The following is a 14220-nucleotide window of genomic DNA, read 5'->3' as shown; positions in this document are numbered from 1 at the left end:
CTCACAACTGCCCTGCATAGGAACAGAAATTTTGGGCTTGTCCTGTGGTCGTAACTTGAGGGCTAAAATGGAAGAATCACAGGGTTGGAAGGGACCTTAGAGGTCTTCTAGTCCAACCCCCTGCCTAAGAAAAGCAGGAGCAGTTTGTAAATGGGAAGTAAAAATGCAAAATGAGAATCTTCCCAGTTCTAGTTCCTCTCCAAGGTCTGTAATCGTTGCTCCATTTTAATACAACCCTCTTTAATTCCACGATTCGTTATCTATTTCCCACAATTAAACCAGCAACGATGAAAATTATTCCAATTCTAGTAATACGGGTAGTGCTTGACTTACAACAGCTCACTTAGTGACTGTTCCAAGTTACAACGGCATTGAAAACAGTGACTTTTGACTGTTTTTTTTCACGCTTATGACTATTCCAGCATCCCCAGGGTCACGTGATCAAAATTCAGAGGCTCTGCAACTGGCTCGTATTTACGACGGTCTCGAGTGTCCCGGGGTTACGTGATCCCCTTTTGCGACCTTCTGACAAGCAGTCGATGGGGAAGTCAGGTTCACTTAACAACCGTGTGGCTAACTTAACAACTGCAGTGATTCACTTAACAACTATGGCCAGAAATGTCATACAATGAGGCAAAACTCACTTAATGACCATGGAAGTTTGGGGCTCAGTCGTGGTCGTACGTTGAGCACAACCCGTGTCTTGCCTTTTAAGATCCTTCACAGAGGCTATTTGATCTGCCGTTCAAGGCGCATTAGATGAGAACTGGGGGAATTCACAGATTTAAGAACCGTGGCAAGAAGGGTCACAAAATGGGGCAAAATTCACTTAACTATCTCACTTAGCAACTCCGTGGTGGTCATAAGTCAAGGACTACCTCTATTTCTTCTCGGGTGGGCAAGCAGGGCTGGTAAATAACCTCCAAAAAAAAAAACGCGCGGGAAGCATTGGGAGGCGTTTTTTGTTTCTCTTCAAGGGAAAAGAAAACCTGTGAGAGACACGAAAGTCAAAAAGTTCTTTGCCGCCAAAAGGGCCAGGCGCGCGCATGCGCAGGCGATCCCTTCAAAAGCTTTTTTTCCCCAGCCCCCCACCAGCTCCCGCTTTTCCTCTCCGCTCTCCCCCGCCCGTTCGGAGGAGGGCGTGTCCCGCCCCGCCCCTCGGCTCGCGCCCTCCCTCTCTCTCTCCCCAATCCTCCTCCGGAGCTTGCGCTCGTCCGGAGTTGCTGATTGGGTGCCGCGCCCGCCAAGGCGGTTTGCAATAACTTCTTCGCTCCGCCTCCCTCCTGCAGAACTGAGCGGCGTGTGCGCCAGAGCGCGAGCGCTTGTGTGGTGGGAGGGAGGGGGGAGCGAGCGCGGATTGGTTGCTAGGACGGTGACGTCAACGAGCCGGGGACGAGGGGGAGCGGAGAGACGCGGAAAAGGTCAAACTGAAGGCGAGCCGGAGAAGCGGCGGCTGCGGCGGGAGCGGCGCCCCTTCCCGGCAGGTAACGGGCGGGGGAGGGGAGCGGGGGGAGGGGTGTCTCGTGGCCACGCCCCTCAACTCACCTTGAGGAAGGGCGCGAGGAACCCCCCCCCCTTGGGCTGGGGTCCCATTCTCCCCCAAAGGATGGGGGGCTGCACCTTCTGTTTCCTGCCCCAAAAGTTGGAAGGGTGGCCCCCCCACCTGAATGTTTGGGGGTGCCCCTCCCACGGCCTCACTTTCCTAGTCTTCCCCATTTGCCTCCTCTAAGTGTTTTTATAAATAGTTTTAATTTTAAGGTAAAGGTAAAGGTTCCCCTGCACATGCGTGCTAGTCGTTTCCAACTCTAGGGGCCGGTGCTCATCTCCGTTTCAAAGCCGAAGAGCCAGCGCTTGTCCGAGGACGTCTCCGTGGTCATGTGGCCGGCATGACTAGACGCCAAAGGCGCACGGAACGCTGTTACCTTCCCACTGGAGTGGTCCCTATTTTTCTACTTGCATTTTTACGTGCTTTCGAACTGCTAGGTTGGCAGAAGCTGGGACGAGTAACAGGCGCTCACTCTGTTATGCGGCACTCGGGATTCGACCCGCCAAACTGCTGACCTTCTGATCGACAGGCTCAGCGTCCTAACCCACTGAGCCACCGCGTCCCTTACAGTTTTAATTTTAATATGTATTAATTTTATGGGCATAATTGTTTAATGGCTTTTTCATTGTTGTATTCTATTTTTATTGTGTATTGCCCTGTTCACCGCCCTGAGTCCTTCGGGAGAAGGGCGATATACAAATTAAATTATTAAATTAAATTAAGACAAGCCTTCCCTATGGCGCTGTGCGCCCCCCACCCTTATTTCACCACCCTTATTTCAGCATCCCCCCCCCCAAAAAAATGTCCAGAAAGCAGCATTTCCCACCCACCCCCCAAAAAAATGAGAGGCAAAAAGACCACCTCATTGGGGAAATGACTATTTCTGCCCCCTTTCCCCTAAGGTCCATGTCAGTGGTTTTCAAACTTGGCAACTTTCAAAGGAGTGGATCTCGGTTCCCAGAATTCCCCAGCCAGCTCGGCTCTGCTGGCTAGGGAATTCTGGGAGTTGAAGTCCACGCCTATCTTAAAAGTTGTTAGGTTTGAAAACCACTGAATCCTTGATGCGTTGGACTGCCTGCCTACTATAGAGGAATGGACGCTTAAAGTGTCAAAGTTAGCAGAAATGGCTAAGATTTCTGCTTACTTGGAAGGATCATTCACAAGAAAGATACATTTTTGGTTTGGAGAAGATGGATAGATTATATTTAGAAAAAAATATGGGACCAAAAAGTTCCATTTAGCTTATGAGTAAATTTTAGATTGTTATAATTTAATTTTTTTTATGTTGGAATATTTTAGAGTGTTTGTAATTATGTTATAGGTGGGTTAAAGCGTATTATGTATTTGGTTATTTACATAGTTGATCAATGTTAGTTAGATTATGATTGTTATATATTTGTAACCCTGCAATCAGCTTTGGGAAGTGGGGGAAGGGGAGGGGGCTTTAGGGGTGGGTTGGGGATGGGATAATATTGTAGCTTTTATAAAACTCTTCAATAAAAAAAAATCCTTGATGCGTTAAGAGAAATGCAGAAGCGCTCGAGTTTTGCAGGGTTTGCAGAACAAATGCTTGGAAAAGGTGAACCGGTGGCAAAGGTTGAGCAAAGGGGCTCCTTAGAAAGTGAGGCAACCCTGCCAGAAATTGCCGCTGAAGGATCTCATTGTCTTCCTTAGAGATTGATTTCTTCTGCCTTCTTTCTCTCTCTTCCATAACGAGAAAAGAGAAGAAGAAAAGCAACAACAAAACTCTCTTCCTTCTGCAGTTTCTTCTAATTGTCCTCTTCAGACTTGCTTTTACTTATTTTTTTCAACATGCTTATCTGTAATCCATCAGGAAAAGCTGCTTTTAAGAGGTTGTCCTGCCTGACATTTGGAAAAGTGGACGGGATGGGGTGGGGAAGAAGTATTGTTTGGCTATAGTTTCTCCTCCGGATGGGTGGATGCTGGTGTTTTTTCAAGCAGAGGAAAGCCACAGTTGGAGACCCAAGACCCATTGGCTTTGGAAGGGGATAAAAGTCCTTAGCCTGGAAATAGATGTTTTCGGTATCTGTAGGTCACACCCCTTGAAAGCATTTACAAGTGGGGGGGGGGGAAAGGCCAGGTTGGATCCTGTTTTGGCTCCGAGCAAGTTGCAACATCATTTGGTCCCACATTTTGTGCATACGAAGTTAAAAATGGGTTTGTTTTTCTATCTTTTCTCTTCCCTTTACTACAGAACAATTGAGACATAACAAATTGGGTTGAAGTCTGGTAGCTTCTGTTCTTTAAAGATATGGGTAGTCCTCAACTTACAACCATTTGTTCAAAGTTACAATGGCAATGAAAAAAAGTGACATGCCTGTTTTTCACACTTACGACCGTTGCAGCATCCCTAAGGTTACGTGTTCAAGATTTGAACTCTCGGCAACTGGCATGCAGTGTCCCGGGGTCAAGTGATCACTTTTTGCGACCTTCTGTCAAACAAAGTCAGTGGGGAAGCCAGATTTAATTAATAATCCCCTAATAACCTAAATTAATTGTTACTTAAAAATTGCAGCGATTCACTTAACAACTGTGGCAAGAAAGGAAGTAAAATTCATTTAACAACTGTCTTGCTTAGGAACAAATTTTGGACTCGATTGTAGTCGTAAGTTGAGGACTACCTGTACAGTAGTTGGGAAAAAAAAGTTCAGTTGTTAGCCTGGTGATACCTAGAATTGAGGAAGTGTTATGTTGTGTTTTAAGTTGAAAGAGATTGCAAGGTTAACGCCCATTTATATACCTGGATTGAAGTATACATTCAGCATGTTTGTAAAAATATCAGTTCTATATAGTGAAACAGATGAAGAAACATCAGATCCCAGGGAGCAGTTTTGTATAATAAATTCTACCTTCTTCCAGAATGCAAATGCTAAAAGTCAGATGCTGGGGTTTTGATTTCAGAAAGATTGCGTGTGGGAAATGCATGAATATTTTTTTGTTGTTGTTTTTATTGAGGGAGAAAAAGCCCTTTTATGTCTAATAAGGACAGATTAGGCCTAAAAAAGGGAGTTCCTCCATTCACGGTGGTAAAAGCAGAGTAACTAAAAGAGAGTTTTTGTGTAAAAGGAAGGCTGGGTTTACTTTTAAAAACTCTGCTTGCAGCAATTTTTTTTTAGGAGAAAACTGACTCCTAACAAAACATTGCTGTTCAGAACAAACATCTCAAAGAATTTTCTGAAATGGCTTCATTACAAAGTCAGATCGCTGAAGATTATTTCTGGGATTTTAAAGGTGTGCGGGTGGCTCTTTTTTAACCAGTGTTCCCAAGTAACGTTGACAGTGGACGTTTGACAGGTCCACATGTAAATTACTTGGTGCTCAGCTCATCTGAAAGCTGCCTTTATTTTTCATAACACGAAGCCACCATATGTGTGCAAGCCTGGGGATGACACTTTGGCCTGTTTAGTGAGGAGAGCACCTGGATGTGCAAGTGAGCAGTTGTTTTAAAATGAGATGGAAATGTTCCTAGGGTGAGAATGGATATAAAGTGCTGTGTTCAGCTAACCACAACTCAACTCCTCCAGAATCAGCTGAACATTTTTCACAGCGTAATCTTAATTTGTACACACCAAAGATATAAGCTTGCTGACATCAGGTTATTTTTTCTATCTCCTCCCCTCTCCCTTCACTGCCACCATTTGCAGGGCAGCAGTAAAGAACGCTGAGGTAAATAAACGTCTTTGCTTTAATGAAAAATAATAAACTTTTTAATATTTTCACTCCAGGACAAATTTTCCTCCCAGCTGGTTTGGCCTTTGGAGACTTTCACCACGATCCCTGGAATAAAGATTGACAAATGATTGATTCATTTAATTACGATGTAAAATGCTTCAATCGTTTCCTTCTCTGGATTTCTTATTCCTAAGGATATATTTCCTCAGATCCTGCTTAATTAGACTGGGCTATGACTAATTAGCAAAACTAATTAGCAGGAATTTAATTTGGGGGAAAAGGGATCTCTTGGATTTTTTTAAAAAAGAGTGTGAATATCATTGAGTTGAAAGAAAGTGCTCTTTAATAATTGTGATTTAATGCAATATAGTGATTTACGTTCCCAGAGAAAAACGTTAGTAGGTATGTCATGGAACAGAGGAATAGTTTCAGGAAAGGAAGTGAAAGTATTAAGGCTCCGCAGACTGAATTAAAAAAATAAACAGTTGTTCGCTTGTTTTAATTTGCTCCACAAAAATGCAGAAGCAGTTTCAAAATTACACCTTGGAGTATGTACAAGAAGCAGTTGCTGAATAGTTTCAGATCTGATGGGATTTCAAACGGCTTGCAGATTACTTTTCCAAGTTAATTGGCACTTTATCAGGTCAATAGGTAAGAAATCTTGGGGCATAATGGCTGAAATTGAGTGATAAAATAAGAATATAACAAGCTTTACCAAATGTCACTCAACTCGGAGATTTTCTATCGTTACTCAATGGAAATAATTATTACTTGATGGAATAATGGTATAGTACGCCTGTGTAGGTTTATTAATTCTGCTTGTGCAAGTCAAAATTTAGTTTGCATGGAAAATATAATAGTTGAAAAGAAAAAAAAATGAGGAGAATTGTAAAAACCTGAAAAAGTAACCGAACTCTAAGCTAAACTTTATTTTACAATATAGATAGGAAGTGCAATATATTATTTGATTTTAAAAGACACTGCATTTATGGAAAAACTATGGATTTTTAAAGCTTTATACCACCCTATAAATTCTATAGGAGTAAATTAGTGATTATATACTTCTTTCAAGTTAAACTTTGATTAGTTTTGTTTCCAACAACACATACATTAACGTCAGAAATAAAACTGCCTGCTTTTTGCTTGACAGGTTTCCCTCACAGCCATTCGTTTAGTGACTGTTTGAAGTTACAACGGCAGTGAAAAAAGCGACTTATTATCATTTTTCACACTTCTGGCAAAATCAGTGGGGAGAAGCTGCCAGATTTGCTTAAGGACCACACAACTCGTTTTAAACAACTGCATTGATTTGTTTAACAACCGTGGCAAAAAATGACCGTAAAATGTGGCAAAACTCATTTAATAGCTGCCTGGCTTAGCAATAGAAACTTTGGGCTAAGTTGTGTTTGCAAGTTGAGGAGCACCTATATTTGTTTTGTTTTTGTTTGAACTATGCAATATTGGTATTGTAGATTATCATCTTTCATAATTTCAGATTTTATGGCTAATGTTTTTGATATTGAAGTCTGCACATAATACAAATGGATGGGCTGAGAACTGAATAAGTGTTTGTGTGTGTGTGTGTGTGTGTGTGTGTGAGTGTGAGTGAGAAGTTAGAGGCACCCCAGGCCTTAAGAGGCCTCATTAAGCCCAAAGCTTTCCAGTCTTAAGGAATAAGTATTCCGAGATTTTTCCCACTGAATAGTTGATAAAGTAGAAGTTGGATATAGTTTTTAATTAACAGTAAGTTATAATTATTATCTTTATCTCCGTTTCTCTAATGTTTGAAACTGGGAAAACAATATATCTCCCCAGCTTGAAACATTAGAGAAACAGAGATAAAAGTTAGATAAAATTGATTGGGTGAGAACTTTACAAATTTTGAAAACAGTTGTTTTACACGTTAGTTTTCCTTGAATAATTTTTTCAGGAACCTTGAAAAATGAAATCTTGCATTACTTTTTTTTTTAAAAAAAGTTGGCAACTAAACTAAAGTGATTTCGAAAATCACTTTTAGAAGCTATAGCAACACTTATCCCAGGTATATTTAATTAAAAATATTAAAGCTTCATCTTGAAACATGTCAAGTTCAATGTAGATGGATATTGCTGCTTCTGTTATCTTATTTTTGACCTTGCGGCTTTCTAAAACTCCTGTTTGGAAGACAGCCTGGGGAGGGTATTCAAGTTTCATTTTGAACTTGCAAAACTTGTTTAACTACATCTGTGCTTAACCTTGACAAGCGATAGTTGCTTTATTGCAAATTAAAGGAAAAAGATAGACAGAAAAAACAATGTACAATTGGGGATAGGTGACAGAATGAAGGAGAAATTCTTGTGTCTACATTTATCCAGTGTTGTTTGTCCTAATTAGTGGGTGATACTGGAATGTGCGTACTTGTGAAAGAATTAGAACATCAGTAGGTGGATCCCTTTTCTCTGTTGATGGAACAGGCCTTGGGAACAGCTATCTATATCTTGGCATCTTCTTCCCTTGGGGAAGAGAGAGAGAAAGAGAGATGTTTTATTTCCTCCGCCCTTCCAGGTGTGGCCACTGCCCCATAAGTAGTAGCTGTAAGGTAAAGGTAAAGGTTCCCCCACACATGCGTGCTAGTCGTTTCCGACTCTAGGGGCCGGTGCTCATCTCCGTTTCAAAGCCGAAGAGCCAGCGCTTGTCTGAGGACGTCTCCGTGGTCATGTGGCCGGCATGACTAGATGCCAAAGGCGCACGGAACGCTGTTACCTTCCCACCGGAGTGGTCCCTATTTTTCTACTTGCATTTTTACGTGCTTTCGAACTGCTAGGTTGGCAGAAGCTGGGACGAGTAACAGGTGCTCACTCTGTTACGCGGCACTCGGGATTCGACCCGCCAAACTCCCGACCTTCTGATCGACAAGCTCAGTGTCCTAACCCACTGAGCCACCGCGTCCCTTTTTAAGTAGTAGCTGTACACTGCAGCAAAATATCCCCACAGCTTTTCCCAGAATTTGATTTGTAATTTCAGGTATTCCCGGAAATAACTTCGTTGTGCAACTTCTGTAGGCTAATAACAAGTACTGACAATTCTCCTACAATCATTCCTTATTGGTGAGTTGAAGACTTCTCCTTCCATCCTTGAAACCTATTCCATCACGAACTTTGCTATCTCTGTTCCTGATCCCTAACCCTAATCCAGACATGTCAAATTCGCGATGTATTGGAGTTGGCAATGCTGGCAATGGGGTGGGCGCGGTTTCTTCATGACACATCCAGCCCATGGGCCAGCAGTTTGACACCCCTGCCCTAATCCCTCTGTGGTCTTACTTTGTAGCTCACTCACTTACTTCCGTGATCATGAGTGGCAAAGCCTAGGACCTTTTGTAGAATAGAATACAGTATTTTGTTTTGTTACAGAATAACACAGTTGGAAGGGACCTTGGAGGTCTTCTAGTCCCAACCCCCTGCTCAAGAGGAGACCCTATACCGTTTCAGACAAAGGGTTGTCCAATCTTCTTAAAAAAAAGTGATGGAGCACCCACAACTTCTGGAGGCAAGTTATTCCACAGATTAATTATTCTAATTGTCAGGAAATTTCTCCTTAGTTCTAGGTTGGTTTCCGTCCCTTGCGTTCTCCAAAGCCTTCAGGTACTTTGGAGAATAGGTTGACCTCTTCTTTGTTGACTATCTCCTTAGATAGTGGAACACTGCTATCATGTCATCCTTAGTCCTTCTTTTCATTAAACTAGACATAGTCAATGTCAGTGACCAATATAGTGGAGATTTTGTACATCTTAAGGCTGCCCTTGCATGGTGTCAGAATAAGCAGGAGAAAGTATTGAATTATTTTAGCATTGGGGCAACTACGGGAGATAGGAAGCTTGACTCACTCATGGGGTAGAGACCATCCGAACACACCTTCATAAAGATAGGATAGAACAAACATCTTCCTAAGGAATAATTGTACTCTGATTAGCTGCAAGTGAGAACATGACTATAGTATGTGTTTGTGGACTGTATCATAAAAATGTCTATTTCTAGGCAGAGTTATTCAGTAATGAGTTTGGGGCTTAAATACATGAATCAGAGATATGTGTGAGTTTTATTGTGTTTCTAGTTTAGAATTTACTGTAAGACCATTTAAAATTGCCACCTTATGATAAGGTTGTACTAGTACAGGCGTCTTCAAACGTGGTGGCCCTTTTATGACTTGTGGATTTCAGCTCCCAGAATTCCTCAGCCAGGCACGCTGGGTGAGGAATTTTGAGAGTTGAAGTCCACAAGTCATAAAAGGGCCACGTTTGAAGACCCCTGTACTAGTAGAATGATAAGGAGACTAAGGAATCATTGAAAGTCTTCTGAGCCAAGGAGGAGAGCAACAATTTGGTAGTTGAAAGATATTTTTCATTATCTGTTAAATACAAGAAGTGCTTGGAACCAACGAGCCTACGTGATTTAGCCATTCCTTCTTCGTAATCTTTACCCTTTCTGTTCGATTTTGAAAAAAAAATGTTGCCTTACACCTTTCTTTCCTTCTCCATTAATATTAAGCAAACTCAAGTTTGGTATCTTAAGTTATTTTTTAAAATAATAAAATGAGATATTAAAAAATGTGATTTTGGATGCAGATGGAATGCCTGTCTAGATTGACTTAAAGCAACTGCGCTTTTTCCCAGAATCAAGGGCCTGCTCTCTGCAACTGCCTCACAATTTTGGGGAAAAAAGATACATTTGGCGTAAGTTATTAAGTACACACCTGCATGTGCTCTAAATCACACACTTCAGATCTGGATATCTGCCCAGGCCTGTTCTTTGTCTTTCTCTTTGAGCCTTCTCACAACTGATCTGTAACTTTTAGCAGATTTAATGTGACTAAACAGCTTAAAATACAAACTCTCCTTGTTATATACACCGTCGTTTAATACCTGTTGCATTAAAATTCGTTCACACATGTGTTAATTGACCTTGATCCTCTTCAAGAAAGAAATTAAATAATGCACAACTGCACTTACGATTCTGCTCTCATTTCTGGTTCATGTGGCTCTTTTTTTTTTCTCCCTACACATAAAAACATACATATTAGCTGAAAACATGGGTTACATTTCTTCTCGTGCTACTTGAGATAAAAAGGGTGAGGCATTGCGGAGATAAGGGGGTGACTTCACTATTGAATATTTTTAGTGTTGGATTTGATGTTATCAAGCCAGCACAGTTCTTTGCTTCCCCATTCTTCTTCTGCAACTTAATAGGCAATCGGAAATAATAATGAACATTCTCCCAATTGGTCTATTAAATTAAAGTTTCACTTCTGCTTCTCTGTATTGAAATTGGGGTAATAACGATTTGAGGAATATTATTTTACAAAGGGTGTGGAAAAGAAAAATCACTGCCCCTGTTGTGACTCAGGGCCAGCCTGTGGGTCCGACAGCCGGCTCCGATGTATCGGAGGACTCAGATGTGGGGGAGGAGGGAAACGAACCGGCTGATGATGATGATTTGGAGGCTTTGCAGAGCCCTCAGCCGGGGACCTCTTCTCAGCTGTGTGAGCCTGAGAGTGCGGAGGATGATGACCCACAGCTGGCCCTGTTCAAGGACGCCCGACGCAGGAGGCAGACGAGCAGGGACAAACAAAGAAAGACTATGGGACTCCTCGGGAGGAGGCACAGGGAGACCACGCCCTGAGCTCTCTATAAAAGAAGTGTTTGGGGAGGGGCTGGTTGCTGAAAGCAACCTTTTCCGCTTGAGAAGACAAGCTCTTGTGTTTTTGTTAACTGCGTAATTAAATCTTGGCAGAAGCCTTTTAGCCTTGGACGCTTTCCAGACTCTTCTTTTGATTAGGGGTGCGAGAAGAGGGCTGGTTCAGAACAGCCCCAAAGAATTTATAGCCTCTGGCAAAAGAGCAAAGAGAGGTAACCCAGGATGGTTACGAGAAACAGATTTTTAGTAGAAACATTGAGATATGGAATGTCATCTCAGTACAGATAGACCTCGACTTAACGACCACAATTGAGGCCAAAATGTATGTTGCTAAATGAGAAATTTGTTGAGTGAGTTTTGCCCCATTTTACAAGTTTTTTTTGCCACATTAGTTAAGCGAATCTGTCTTCCCTATTGACTTTGCTTGTCAGAAGATTGCAAAAGGGGATCACATGATCCCAGGACACTGCAAGCATCATAAATATGAGTCATCAAGTATCTACATGTAAATCACATGACTTTGGGGTTGCTACGACAGTCGTAAGTGTCAACTGTTGTATGTCAAGGATTACCTATATTGCCTTGATCTACCGTTTATTAATAGTTCATTAAAGTGTAATATTGTGTTTGTTGCAGAGGAATCAGGTTAGCTTTAGGTGCAAGTGATAAACCTATTAGAAATCGTCAATTTGTGGAATATAAGAAAAATCAATAATTTTTCAGTTCTCCAGGTTGGAGTAGAAAGTAGGACGCATTTTGGTATTGATCAAACGTGTGCTTCCTTGGGGAGCGACCTTGAGTGTAGTAACAAAGACACTTAAGTCAGATATAGATTAAATCAGCTAGGCCCAACATTTATCTAAGTGGAAGTGAAAGTTCAGACAATGAAAGGAAAACAAAATATTAACAAGAATTGCTCTAGGTAGCCTTTAGGCTGTTGCATCTGAAATTTCCTCTGAGCTGTTTCTGAAATGTCCGGGAGAGTGGCGTCAGTCTGTTTTTGTGTAATTTTTAATATCCTTTTGAGGGAGAAAGAGCAAATGAAACCCAAATGAATTGAGGGGAAAAAACCCCACCACTTGGTTATTTATTTGATTTATATCTTATTTTTCTATTCTGATGAGGAATCGTGATGATGGCTCAGGCTGAATGGCTACACTTCATTATTCTTGTCATGTAGGATGATTGCTTTTCGTTGTCATAAATAAGAACATTATAATAAAGGCTGAATGCATTAGCTCCCAGCGTGATCTTGGGTGCTGTGGCTGAATCATGCAACCTTCTAATGTATGTAAACTTTGTCCTCTGATTTGATTTACAGTATCTATTGGGTGCTTCTCCTTCATGCTCCTGTATCAAGCTGCCTTTGAGGAGATAGCAAGAAAAACCCAACCCCTTTTATTCTCACAGACCTGAGTCAGTGTCCAAGGCAAACAAACACAGTCCACAGAAACTCGATCCTCAACACGAATGGTTGCCTTTGGCAACCAGCACCTCCCATACCTTCCCTTTTATAATTCAGCCAAGGCGTGGCTTCCTAATGCCTTCTCCTTTGCCTTTGGAGCCACCCCATTCCATTCGTCTGTCCTCCTCGCTTCTCTTGCCTGCACTTTCGTGCATCCTGGATTTGTCCCAGCTGTCCCTCATTGCTGTCCAACTCAGCCTGAGCGCGAATAGAGGGGCCAGGCTCCTCGTCCGACTGTAAGTCTTGGAGCTCCTCAGAGCCTTCCTCTGACTAATGTCACTCCAGGCCCCTCCTCCTCCTCCTCATCTGATTCCTCAGACTCAGCTGCCAGATCCACTGGCTGCCGAGGAATCACAACGCTATCTCTGTGAAAACAGGATGGAAGTCCTGAAAAACATTAGAATAGAAGGTACAATATCAGAGAGTTGGGATAGGGCTCTTGATTGTAGTGTTGGGACATCTGCAAATATTCCAGAGGTGAAGATAAACTTTTTCATCCCAAACTGGAGTTTCTTTTGAGATAATTACTAGTCCATTGTTGTACTGTTCCTTGTCTAGTGCTGCTGCTTGGTTTAAATCTTTTCCATATTACCTAACTGTATCAAGAAAGGCTTAAATCCAGTAGTTTGAGTTTCCTTAGCGTATAGAAATATAAATGCACCACAAGGAACAAATATTTGTATTGATGGTGTCTTGCTTTCTGGCCAATACATAGACATACTAGGCAATGAAACAAACCGTTTGCTATATGCCTACTTCTGTAAATTTTAGTTGAGATCCCCGTTTAATGTTTGGAATGTCCTAGTAGTGTTTGAGCACCCAGATTGAGCCTCGCCTTAGTTATTTTCAACATCATCCGATTGCTGTCATGTTCTATGTGTCAGGCATGCAAGACCAGGTCCACACATGAAGGTCCAATTAAAAAAGATTTATGGCTAAACAGCCCATGCACACAGGAACCTTCTCAATTAAAATGGTTTATGGCTAAACAGCCTAGGGACGCAGGAATCTTCTCAACTAATGGTTAGCACCTGCTTGGAATTAGACAAGGGTCAATGAAACTCAAGGGAGGTTGGACTTTTCGTCTGCTTGTGGCTACCTAAGGATTCTAGGCTGATCCCTCTTTTAACTCCACCCCCAGTTTCTTCCACTCCTGTTCCTATACTATGTTTTGTTAACGTCCTTATTCCTTTGTCTCACTCCTCTTTAAAGGTGTGCTATAGCTTCCAGTAGTAATTTATTTATTTCCATTTCCAGAATATCTCCAAGCATCTCATTATATAAAACAGAATATACAAACGGTACAGGCAGAGCTTGCTTACTGACCAACTGGTTCGGTGACTTTGGACTTCATTCTAGAGGGAGGGGGAGATGACACTGTTTGTTTGAAGGGACCTAGAGCACACCTACTCCATTGGTTCCTACCAGCTGGGCAGCAACCACAGGAGATAGGTAGTCCTTCAAATGGCAGGGTCCCATGTCAGGTAGGGCTTTATTGGTAATAACCAGAACTTTGGATCACAGATGGAAGCAGGGGTGTCCTAAGAGCATAACGAGGCAGGTCCACCATCACTCATGCCTTCGGATTCTGGACCCTTTGCAGCCTCTGAGTAGTCTTCAAGGGCCGCCCTCTTTACAGAGCCCATCGAAATAGATTTAATAGCCTCAAGATGACAAGGGCATGCATGACTGCAGGGCCACCCTTTTGTAATTAGACAAGATGTCGCCATTATTTCAAATGAGCTTCATCCACCCTTGATATATTGGAATCCCAGCTTGAAGGCTTCACCAGACATCATGGCCGCTAGCCATGTCACCAGAAATTCTGGAATTGTAGCAGTAGG

The sequence above is a fragment of the Vipera berus genome, assembly GCF_964194415.1.
Source record: "Vipera berus genome assembly, chromosome: 3".
NCBI lineage: Eukaryota > Metazoa > Chordata > Lepidosauria > Squamata > Viperidae > Vipera > Vipera berus.
The sequence above is the reverse complement of the archived record's forward strand: the minus strand, read 5'-3'. Positions refer to the sequence as shown.